The sequence below is a fragment of the Pinus tabuliformis genome, chromosome 6 (genome assembly GCF_031772625.1).
Source record: "Pinus tabuliformis cultivar Carrire ecotype Pingquan chromosome 6, CPIR1, whole genome shotgun sequence".
NCBI lineage: Eukaryota > Viridiplantae > Streptophyta > Pinopsida > Pinales > Pinaceae > Pinus > Pinus tabuliformis.
In genome coordinates this window covers 2032676338-2032687700 of record NC_142292.1, presented here as the reverse complement: position 1 = coordinate 2032687700, position 11363 = coordinate 2032676338, and positions in this window count along the sequence as shown.

The window sequence follows — 11363 nt, the reverse complement described above, 5'->3', positions numbered from 1 at the left end:
TTCATAAGCAGTTTACAGCTAGGTACACCCCGCAGCAAAATGGATTTGCCGAAAGGAAGAATAGAACAATCATGGATATGGCAAGGAGTATGCTAAAGGCAAAGCATTTTCCAAATGATTATTGGGCTGAAGCTGTACATTTTGCAGCGTACATTTTGAATAGGTGTCCTACAAAAGCAGTCATGAACAGAGTGCTAGAAGAAGCATGGAGTGGGAGAAAGCAAGGAGTCACCCACATGAAAGTTTTTGGATGTGTGCCTATGCACACATTCCAGATCAGCTAAGGAAGAAGTTGGACAACAAAGGGGAGAAATGTATTTTCATTGGATACAGTGAGGAATCCAAAGCTTACAGGTTGTATAACCCATCCACCAAGAAGCTTATTGTGAGTAGAGATGTTCAGTTCATTGAGGAGGAAGCTTGGGATGGAAGCATAGAGAAGATAGTGAATGTTAAAAACTCTTTGTCACATAATGAAAATGATGAAGAGATGGCTAAAATACATCCCCAAACAGCATCACCAACACAAGGACAGCAAGGGCAACCTTGAGGAGAAATGAAAGTGCTTCTACAAGAACACCACAAGGAGGAAATTCAAGTGCTTCTTCAAGCACTTGCACACCAAATGAAAGAGGTAAGAAGTTCAGAAAGTTAAGTGATATTTATGAACAAGAGGCAGCAAATGAAGGTATGAATTCTTTCTTTGCATTATATTGTCATGTTGATGACCCTATTCATTTCCAAGAGGAAATTAAGGATAAGAAATGGATAGAAGATATGGATGAGAAAATCAATGCCATAGAAAGAAACAAGACATGGGATTTAGTTGAACTACGAAAAGGAAACGAAGTCATTGGAGTTAAATGGGTCTACAAGACCAAGAGCAATGCTGAAGGCAAAATAGAAAGACACAAGGCAAGACTTGTTGTCAAAGGATATAAGTAGCAATATGGAAGATATTATGAGGAAAATTTCGCACCGGTTACTAGAATGGAAACAATGAGAGTAGTGTTGTCCATAACAGCACAAAACAAGTGGAAAGTTTACCAAATGGATGTGAAGTCAACATTCCTAAATGGAGTGTTAATGGAAGAGGTCTACATTGAACAACCTCTAGGCTATGAAAAGAAAGGCCAAGAGCACAAAGTGTGCAAATTGAAGAAAGCTCTTTATGGGCTGAAGCAAGCACCAAGAGCATGGTACAGTAGGATAGATTCCTATCTACTGGAAAATGGATTTGATAAGTGTGGGGGAGAACCCACCCTATACATAGAAGAAAAGGATGGTAAATTACTAATTGTTGTGTTATATGTTGATGATGTTATTTTCACAGGTAATGATGATTACCTTATTGAAAATTTCAAAACAGTCATGAAAGAAGAATTTGAAATGACTGACATGGGTTGGATGAGATACTTCTTAGGAATAGAAGTAGAACAAAGTGGAAATGCGATTTTTATCTCACAGGTGAAATATGTTAATGAAGTGTTGGAAAGATTTAACATGCAGGAGAGCAAAGCAACAATCACTCTCACAGTGATGGGATTAAAACTCAGCAAAGAGGACAGGAGCAAGGATTTTGATCCTAGTTTGTACAAGAGCATAGTTGGCAACCTCATGTATTTGACTGCAACTAGGCCGGACATAATGTTTGTTGTTTGTTTAATTTCTAGATTCATGGAGAGGCCAAAAGAAGCACATTGGCAGGCAGCAAAAAGGATTCTGATGTATGTTAAAGGTACAAAAAGGTTTGGCATTTTATATACTACTTCAGAATGTTCAGATTTAATTGGATACAATGATAGTGATTGGGCTGGAAGTGTAGATGACCGGAAAAGCACATCTTCTTATGTTTTTCACATGGGTTCAGGAGCCATTTCACGGGCTTCTAAAAAACAACCTATTTTAGTGTTGTCTGTTAACACCCAGGTTGTTCCCTATGACTCCCAAGGGAATACGGCCGGGGTAACCACTAACCAATCTTTGGACGACAGTTTCTAGCCAAACTGTAGTCAGAGAGGGCTCTCTCTTTATAATTTATCTCTGTTTGTAATGATTTTAGGCTAGCTATAAGTCCAGGTCTGTTTTGAGTTTTTTGCTTGGATGATAATTTCAGTCAAGGTGCTTATGTATTTTCAAAAGAGTTCTAGTCCATTGGGCTATGGAGTCAGTGGTCCTTTAGATGCTTGATGTGCTGCTGTGATACTGTAGTGATGCTGCAGAGCCAGATTAGTGTCTGAGAAATAAATTTTGTAATAATGATGGAATGGAGTGTATCCAGTTAGTGCAAGGCAATTAAGAATCTTACAGTTTAACTGTTGGAGTAAGACAGTGAGAATATTGACCCAGGAGCATTTAAGAATTTCTAGGTGATATTCGTACACATAGATTTAACATACACATGAGCAATTAAGAATTCATGTACATATTTAACCCTGGAGACAAACATTTACAGTAGCAAAAATTGAGCACAAGGTGTAATAAAACAGATCTTGTACTATTATTTTTCTTCACTGCTAGCTTGGTATGAGATAAGTATAATTTGATAAACATAAGAAAAACAATAACAGAGTTTTGAAGAAAACTTGTTATTTCGTCAGACAGCACAGGAATTCTGCATCAACACAGGGAGCATCCTCCAGACATCAAATAATTTCAGGAAATCACTGAGCTCATCCAGCCCTTTGTATTAGATAATTCTGAAAGTGTACAATACAAGTGTTCTCATAGAGAAAATTACCAGCCCCTTATGAGTTACTCAGGGTAGTTTATATACAAAATTTACATCAAAAATATCAACGAAATGAGTTAATATCTCATTTATGATATGCTAATCTCCGGAATGCAGTAGCTGAAGGAGTGAATGCAGCCGAAATTCCTTTATGCTTCAGCTGTCAAATAGTCAGAAGATATTTGGTCTTTATGGCTGTTAGAGTCAGTTGGAGATGCGCTGTTCAAAACTTGGCTAGCTGTCATCGTCTTATGTGATGAGTCACTTCTTAGCTGTTTTTAAATGCTAACCCTTTTCCGCTGTTTGTCTTCTAGTGACCTGGAGCTGGCAGTGACCAAACAACTGGAATTACCGTGGCAAAATCTGAAGCATAAACTGCCACCAATCCTCCTTAGGCATTTGATGCCTGCGTATTTTTATCAATGTTTCCTCTGCCTCTGTATGTTTGTAAAGATTGGGAGGGGTCTCAAACAGGTGATTCACCTCATTCTCAATGAAGAACATGCCTTCAAGTTTTTCATATAAACTCTGTCCTGTGGGAGGCCCTGCTGGTTCAGATGTACTGCCAGATGCAATAATCTGATTTTCAATAGTGGTTGCCATTCTGTTGGCCATTTGATCTAGGGAGATCAGCTTTCCAGCACCACATAGCAAGCTGGGCAGGCCTTTTGCTTGCAGCACTCCCATTTTGGCCTTGTATTCCTCCACATCTGCTTGCATTTCAAAAAATTTCCTCTCTACTGTTTGTATATAGTTTCTTAGAGTTAGTGCCTTCTTGGCAGAGAGGATAGCTTCTGTTCCGTTGGGAATGCCTATGGCTGCCAATTCTTCCCTTTCCTGTCTATTCAGGAAGTCTATCATCCTGTTTGCCTGTTCTATTTTGTTTCCTAGTACTGTCTTGGCCTTCTGAATTTCCACTTGTGCTTGGCCCATCAAATCCATCTGCTTATGTATTACTTTTATTGACCTCCACTGTTGTTTGATGGATTGGCCAATTTTAGCCCATAGGATTCTCTTTATGTCAGCCATAGCTGTCTCTATATTCAGCTCCTTTTCTAAGGCCTTTATCTTGTCTCTTTGGGCCTTTATTTCTCTGCCCTGTTCTGCTACAGTCATTTTGGAGTTGGTATACTTGGAGTCCAGTTCTGCCAATTTTTCCTTGGCCTTCTTTATTTCGTCTGCTTGGAGCTCCATTACTTTGACGGCCTTGGTCAATTCTTCTATACTTGGACTGGCATCTGGGGCTGCTGCTGTTCCTGCTGCTTCTGCTGTAGGGGGAACTGCTGCCCCTGAAGTTGCTGCTGTTGTTGATGCAGTTGGAGGAGCTTGGGAAGTGGAATCTGCTTGTTTTTCCTGTAATATTCCTTCCAGCTCTTTCTCCAGTTCCCTAATCCTTTGGTCTTGCTGCATTAGGAGGTCTAGCTGGTCCTCAGCCCGTTTTTGCTTTTGAAGTTCTGCTGTTTGAGGGTGCTCTGTGGGCTGCAGCTTCAACCTCTTCTTTAATGCGTTCAAGTCATCATCCTTTTTCTTCATGAGGACCTTTACACCCGTTGGATCACTAGGATCATGTCCTAGATCGATGATGATCTCCTCCAGGGACTTTATTCTGTTGTCTTTGGCTTGGGATGACAATCTCTCAAAATCCAACTGGGTGTTGGTGTTTTTTAGGGACTCCTTTAGCTCATGGGCCAAGGTGGCCTTCTCTACTAGGGTTGCATAGACCATCTCTCCAGTTTGCTTGTGGAGTTCAATCTGGTCCATGGGATGTATATGCCTGGCTAGGACCTCCACCCTTGTCTTTATGAAATCTGCAGGTGTCTTGGGCTCCGGCCCCATTGGCTTGTAGTGGCTCAGGAGCAATTTCTCCTGCTGAATGTCATATACCGACAATAGTCTCTCTTGCTGGGCTGGTGTTGCATCTACGAATTGCTTGTAGACCTCGGCCCTTAGCAGCACATTCTGAGCTTTTATCTGTTTGAAAGAAGCCTTGGGGCTTTTGGGCTTCTTGGTCCGCTGGGAAGAGGAGGACACCTCTAAGCCGAGTTGTAAAGTTTGCTCCTGCTGAAAGGAGCTTGTACCTGTGTGTTGACTGCCCTCCTTGTCTTTTCTTTCACTCTCCAAGACATCATCAGTAATGTCTTCTACCTCTGGGGAGTCTGCTCTTTGCCTTTTGGCTTCTGGCTGGTGGGAGGATCCACTGAGAGGAGTGGACTCTTCTCTATCTCTTTTAGTTCCCCTTTCCTCATGTGCTGGGGTCTGTAAGATTGGGGCAGTTACTGGCTCTTTTTGTGGAGGTGGAATTTGCAGTGTTGGAGCTGCTGGTAGCTGAGTCTGTGGAGGGACATTTTGCCCTTGCTGCTGTTCTTGTTGCTGCCCTGTTTGCTGCTCTGCTTCAGGGGCAGGCTTTTCTTTTGTTACCTCCTATTCTGTACCCATTATACCCTTGCCTTTATCTAACACTGGTGCTGATGTAGAAGGTGCCTGTAGTGCAGTCTTTGTAGCCGAGGTCCCTTCTCCTATTGAATAAGGCGGTCTGAAAGGTACCTGTTGCACATAGTCTAGGTCAACAGTCTTTTCAAGCTCCCTCCTACTCTTTAGCATTCTCTCTTCCTCAGTTAGATTTTCAACTAGAGTGTCCATCTGCCATTCTTGCAGGTTGGCATATTTTTCAATGTGAGAGTACTGGCAATGTTTAATGCCTATCAGCCTATACTTGTTTCTTCTAGCAGTGATGAAACCTTGAGGGTCATAATGGACAGACCGAAAACTATAGGATAACTTGTATTTATCCTTGAGGATTAGGTCTGCCTCTTCCCACCATTCTTTTTTGTTCATGATGAAGGGGCCCAACTCGTGTTTGAACTTGAGGTGGGCCTTCTTTTTGGCGCTGTGGAAATGGGTGAGGTCTGACTGAATCAACTGCCTGTAATATTCCAAGGCAAATAACCTCATAGGTACATATTTTGGGAGCCTGTATGGATAGAGCTCACAGCCATAGATCCTAATGACAGTATGGTTCTCATATAGGTACCAGTCACCTATTTTATATTTTCTAGAAAGCTGCAGGGCTTTCTTTATCTCATTTGATACTCTGGGAAGAGGGGACTTCATCAACAGGCCAAAGACTGGGTATACAAATTGGTCAACAAATTCACAGTAGGTATAGGGTGAGTTTGTGACCTTATGAAAGACAGAGGTCCAGAAGATAATAGATCTTCTTTCCCCTTTGTGATCCAGCCTTCTGATGTAGCATGGGAAGGCTTCAGAGTGGTAGTACATGAATAGGTGGTAAATATAGGCTGAGTACCTGAAAACCCCCTGCCTGTCCACCTTGCTCAGCTGATCATGTATCTTATTGGCAATGAATTTAGCAAAGTTATATTTCCTGGCAGGGGGTTGGCGTGGGCTATATGCAGATAGCAATACCAGCATTGTTTTGTCCACATGCTCACTGTTTTTGTATCCCAGCACATAGGCAATCATGTCCAGTAAAAGCCTGCCTATATCATTGAAATGGATACCCAGGTAAGGAGGTGGCTCTGTAGGCTGGCACTCAGGTCTCATGAAATCTCTGGTGACCTTTTCAATCTCCTCACTGGTCATCTTTTCACCAGTCTCTAGCAAATAGCTTATGGAAATCGGGATTAGCAATTCTGTCTGATCAAAATGTAACATTTTGTTGATAGACTCAACATTAATGTAGAAAAGGATCCTTCCAGATGGAATGCTAACAGTTCTGTGCTGCACATTATAGTTTTCAGCACATAGGTGAATGACTTCAGGGAAGACATTTACAGCTGGGAGACAATAGTATGGTAGGTTTGACTCCCATATCCCATGTGTACCATGACCATCCTTATAGTCCTCTCTCAACTGACTGAAAGTCTGCAAGAAGTCCCTGTTGCCCTCAAAGTCTTCAATAAGACAGTCCTTGTCAACCAAAGGCAACGCCTCCAGCTCTCTATTTGTTGGATTCAATGGATGCAGAAGCAGCCATTTGTAAAAATTGATTTGAAATAAGGTGATGGCAATTGTTTACAAAGTCCTTTTCAAAGCTTGAGTAATAGGACCAATACAGACCCAGTCTGAAGTGTTTTTTCTCAGTGAAAATGCAAGCTGGTTTCTGTAGTTTGCTGCAACCTCTCAGGGACGTGAACTGCCAAGGGTAAGTTGCAGAGGTAATGAGGTTTCTTTTGGTAAAAATGCAGCTGGCTTGTACTCGGCAAAAGGGAACAATGCCGAGCACCTTGAGGACAATTTTATAGTTTCAGCCCGTGGAATGGCCGCTCTAATGTCAAATTATAGTTGAGGGGTGGTGCAAGTTGCTTGGGCTTACTTTAGGTAACAAGCAGAGTTGAATTTAGGATTTTTACCAGTTTTTTAATGGTGAATTTACAGAGAATTGGAATGCATGGGCAAAAGTGGGGAAAACTGGTGAAATACCTGGAAAAACTAGCTTGGAAGCTTGCGGGCCGGGCTGTGGAGGTTTAATGCCGTCGAATTCTGGACTTGTAGCGGTCGAAATGTTGAATTTGATGGCTGGGGACAAATTTCGCGGCAGCTGGTTGACAACGGCTACTTATTTTGTGCGTGCAAATGACCCAAAACGGCTCATTTGGTCGTTTATAACGTTAAATTTGGAAAAAGTATGCATTTGGCGCTTTTCCCCCGATGACGTCAGCATGACGTCATGGCGGGGCCCGGGTACGGAGGTGACGTGGCTGCTGAGGTGTGAGCCAGGGTGGCAGGACACGGTGGTGGGTGAATAAGGTGGCAGGAGTACGTGGAGGACCACATGGCGGGGGGGGGGGGGGGCGCGAAAGGTGCTATGTCAGGATGACGCAACGATGACATAAGGGACAGCGGTATCGGAATGGTGGTAAGTGGGTTCCCCGCACCACCTTTGCTGATGAGTGGTATTGGGGAGGGGGGCTCCGAACAACCCCAGCGTTTGACACGCGTCCCTGTACGGGGCGGAAAACCATTTTCCCCAGACACTAAAGGTCGGCAGGTCGGGGAACAGAAATGACCGCCCACCGTTGGATCATGGGTGGCGGAAGATCGACGGCTGGCGGGCCCTCCGATGGATCGTGCAGGTTTGGGGGTCCCGCCGGTCTTAATTAAATTTTCCTTTAAATATTTACAGCGGAGAACTATAGGAAAGGGGGTTTTTCTGCTTTTTCGGGATTTTCATGGGTTTTTTCATAATTTCAAAGGGGTTGTGGGTAGGAAGGGGTTTTTATAGGGTTTTCTTTGCAAATGACGGTTTAATGAGTGGAATGACTTGAAACAAGGGATAGAGATGAGGTACAGGCTCATCAAAGTGACCAGATGTCATTTTGATTCCTTTTTAGAGAACATATGGCTATAATGCCAAGGGGAGGGATATTTATACAAAATTTGGGGTTTATACACCATGGTGTTAGTACTAGTAGGGGAAAGGTAATATAGGGGATTTACATAGTAGAGTTAGAGTTAGTATGGGGGAAAATGAGAATGAAGGGGAAAATCACTAAGTTTATTTGAAACTTACTTAGTTTAGGGAGTAGATCAAAATGAAAATAATTTTACACAGGAAATGTGGCTTTTAAATGAACAAGAACCATCATAAAACCTTAGAAATTTCTCATCAATCTCCATGGATGAAGGGATGTTAGTAATAAGAGTGGAAGGGGCATTTGGGGAATTAGACATGCTCCTTTGCTTGCTGCAACTTGATGAAGAAGAACACCTTCTCAATTCATTTACTTTGCTTTGGTAAACAAAGTTAACACCTGCAATGGTAAAGATAACCTTTCTGCAACCCCAACTACTTACCCAGCTACTTGCCTAGCATTTTTTTATTTCTTCTTGGAGGGTACACTTGGACTTGCAGACCCTTACCTGCCTTTTCTTTTCTTTGGCTTTTTCTTTTGTTTTTTCTATCTACTTCTACCCTTATTTCTTCCAAGGTCCCAGATTAAGCTGTTGGGAGCCTTTTCTTCTCTACCTGAACTACTTGTCTGCCAAGATTAAACAGTTTGGACAGACTTCTTTCTCTAATCTACAACTGCAAATTTAAACCATGGAATGATCCAGATTAGACTGTTGGACCATCCATCAAAATTGGGACGCATTAAGCTATTTACACACCTTGTACTCCTTTGGAAATATGTGATCTTTGCATGATCAAAGCAGAGCATATTTGGAACTTCTATAGCCAATCATGAAATATGAAACCTATTGGTATAGGTAGCTAACAGTGGCTCCACATGGGGATGGTTTTTCATTTGAAAGACCAAGAACAGCAGGTCAGATTGCCTTGGCCCTTGACATGTTTTACCCAAAACTTGAAGTGTGCTGCTTTGATATGCCAAACTTGTGCGTTTCCTTCTTAGTAGATCTCTGAATATATGTGCCTTTTGCTGACAGTCAATAAACTTGGAAAACTGCATTTTTACAATCTAAACAGAAAATAATATATACATCTGCATATATACAAGGGAACCTCAGGCTGTACTCATGGGTAATAGTCAAAATAATGCTTCAGCATCCTGCCATTCACAAGACCTTCATCCAAGTCAGTTTCATTAAGACTTTTTAGGAAGTAAGTGTTGTTACCTTGCACTGCTTGGACAGAAAATGGTCCTCTCCATAAGGAATCAATTTTTCCATGTTTTCCTTTGTCTTCTCTTCTTGCATCTCACTTGAGGACTTTGTCTCCCACACTGAAATCTTCTGCCTTAGTTTTGCGGTCAAAAGCCTTCTTTAGCTTTTCTTGTAACACTTGGACTCTGCTGAAAACTTGATCTCTGGTTTGCTGCAGACATATGATTTGATTAATTCTTCTTTGCATATCATTTGGTTCAGCTTGGCTTTCTTGAAGAAGCTTCATAACAGGCACTCCTAGTGATGAGGGGCATTTGGCCTCTAATCCATAAACCAACTCATATGGGCTGGTCCCAATTGATCTTTTGGTTGTTAGTCTATCTGCCCATAGGGCATTCACAAGCTTCTTATGCCAATTCTTTTTGTTCTCTTCAAGTACTTTCTTTATGATATTTACCAGACTTTTATTTGATGACTCAGCAAGGCCATTTCCTTAGGGATAGTATGCAGTAGAATGGCCCAAAGTGATGTGAAATTTATGGCAGAAGTTCACCATTTTCTTGGATCTGAAAGCAACAGCATTGTCTGTTATTATCTTGTCAGGACAGCCAAATCTAGCCAATATATTGTTCTCCAAGAACTGAATGATAGTGGAATCATTTGCTTGTCTGCATGGAATAGCTTCAATCCACTTGGTGAAGTAGTCTGTGGCTGTTAAGATCCATCTATGTTGGCCTGAAGATGAGGGATGCATTTCCCCAATGAAGTCCAAGCCCCATTGCTGAAAAGGTCTTTCTGTTGCAATAGGCCTTAAGGGAAGTGGCAACAACTGTCTCTTTCCCTCAAACACTTGACATTTATGACATGAGGTGGTGAATTTCTTGACATCGGAGAACATGGTGGGTGAGTAGTACCCAACCCTTAATATTTTATCCACCGTGGACTTCCAGTACAAGTGCCCACCACAGTCACCTGCATGAAATTCCTTTATGATTTTGTCAGTTTCATTCTCAATTAGGCAGTTTAGCAATATTCCTTCATGGTTTTTCCATAATAAATTTCCATCCATAACACAAAATTTAGAATATTTCATTTTTAAAAACCTACATTTAGTTCTGGACAATCCTGGAGGAGCACACAGGTTTTTCAATACATAACATATATCAAAGTACCAAGGGGATTGTTCAAAGGCTACATTGATCTTTGGAGTCGCCAGCTCCGGTTCACTGTCCAGCTGGTTAATGTCTAAGGCTTGGAAATTTGTTTCTGTCATTAATTTGGCCAAGCCTTGCCCTTTTATTAGTTTTGTAGGTTTTATCTCAATGTCAAATTCCAAGATGTTGGCAATCCATTTTCCTCTTCTGCCCTCTAAATTTTCTTGGGTGAGAATGTCTTTGACAATAGGACTTGGCACATATGCTATAACATGGGAATAAAGGATATAAATCCTAAAGTCTTTAATGGCTTTGACTAAAGCGTAAGCTTGCTTTTCCATGATTTGATACTTTAAAGGTGCATCTCTAAGAGCTTTGCTAAAGAAAGCAATTGGCTTCTCATTTCCTTGGTCATCTTTTTGCAATAAAACAGCAGCAATAGTATGCTGGGAGGCAAAAGAGAAAATGATAAATTCTCTGTCAAACTGAGGATTGGTCAACACTGGGGTTTGGGTAAGGGCCAATTTTATACCTTCAAAGGCTTGATTGGCTTCAACAGTCCATTTGACTTTTGAATCTTTCTTTAGCATGTTATTTAATAATCTGATTAGTTCTGCTAAGTTTGGGATAAACCTTCTCAAGAAATTGATTTTTCCCAAGAATCCTTGCAACTCTTTGACATTTCTTGGGTGGGGCATTTGTAGGATAGCCTGTATCCTATCTGGGTCAATTCTAATGCCATCTTTAGAAATGATGTGGCCCAATAGCTTACCTTCCTCTAAACCAAACATGGATTTCTTGGGATTCAAGGAAATTCCATATTTTCTGCATTTTAGGAAGATCTGTCTCAGATGTTTTATATGTTCTTGGTCTGATTTTGAGAAAGGTGT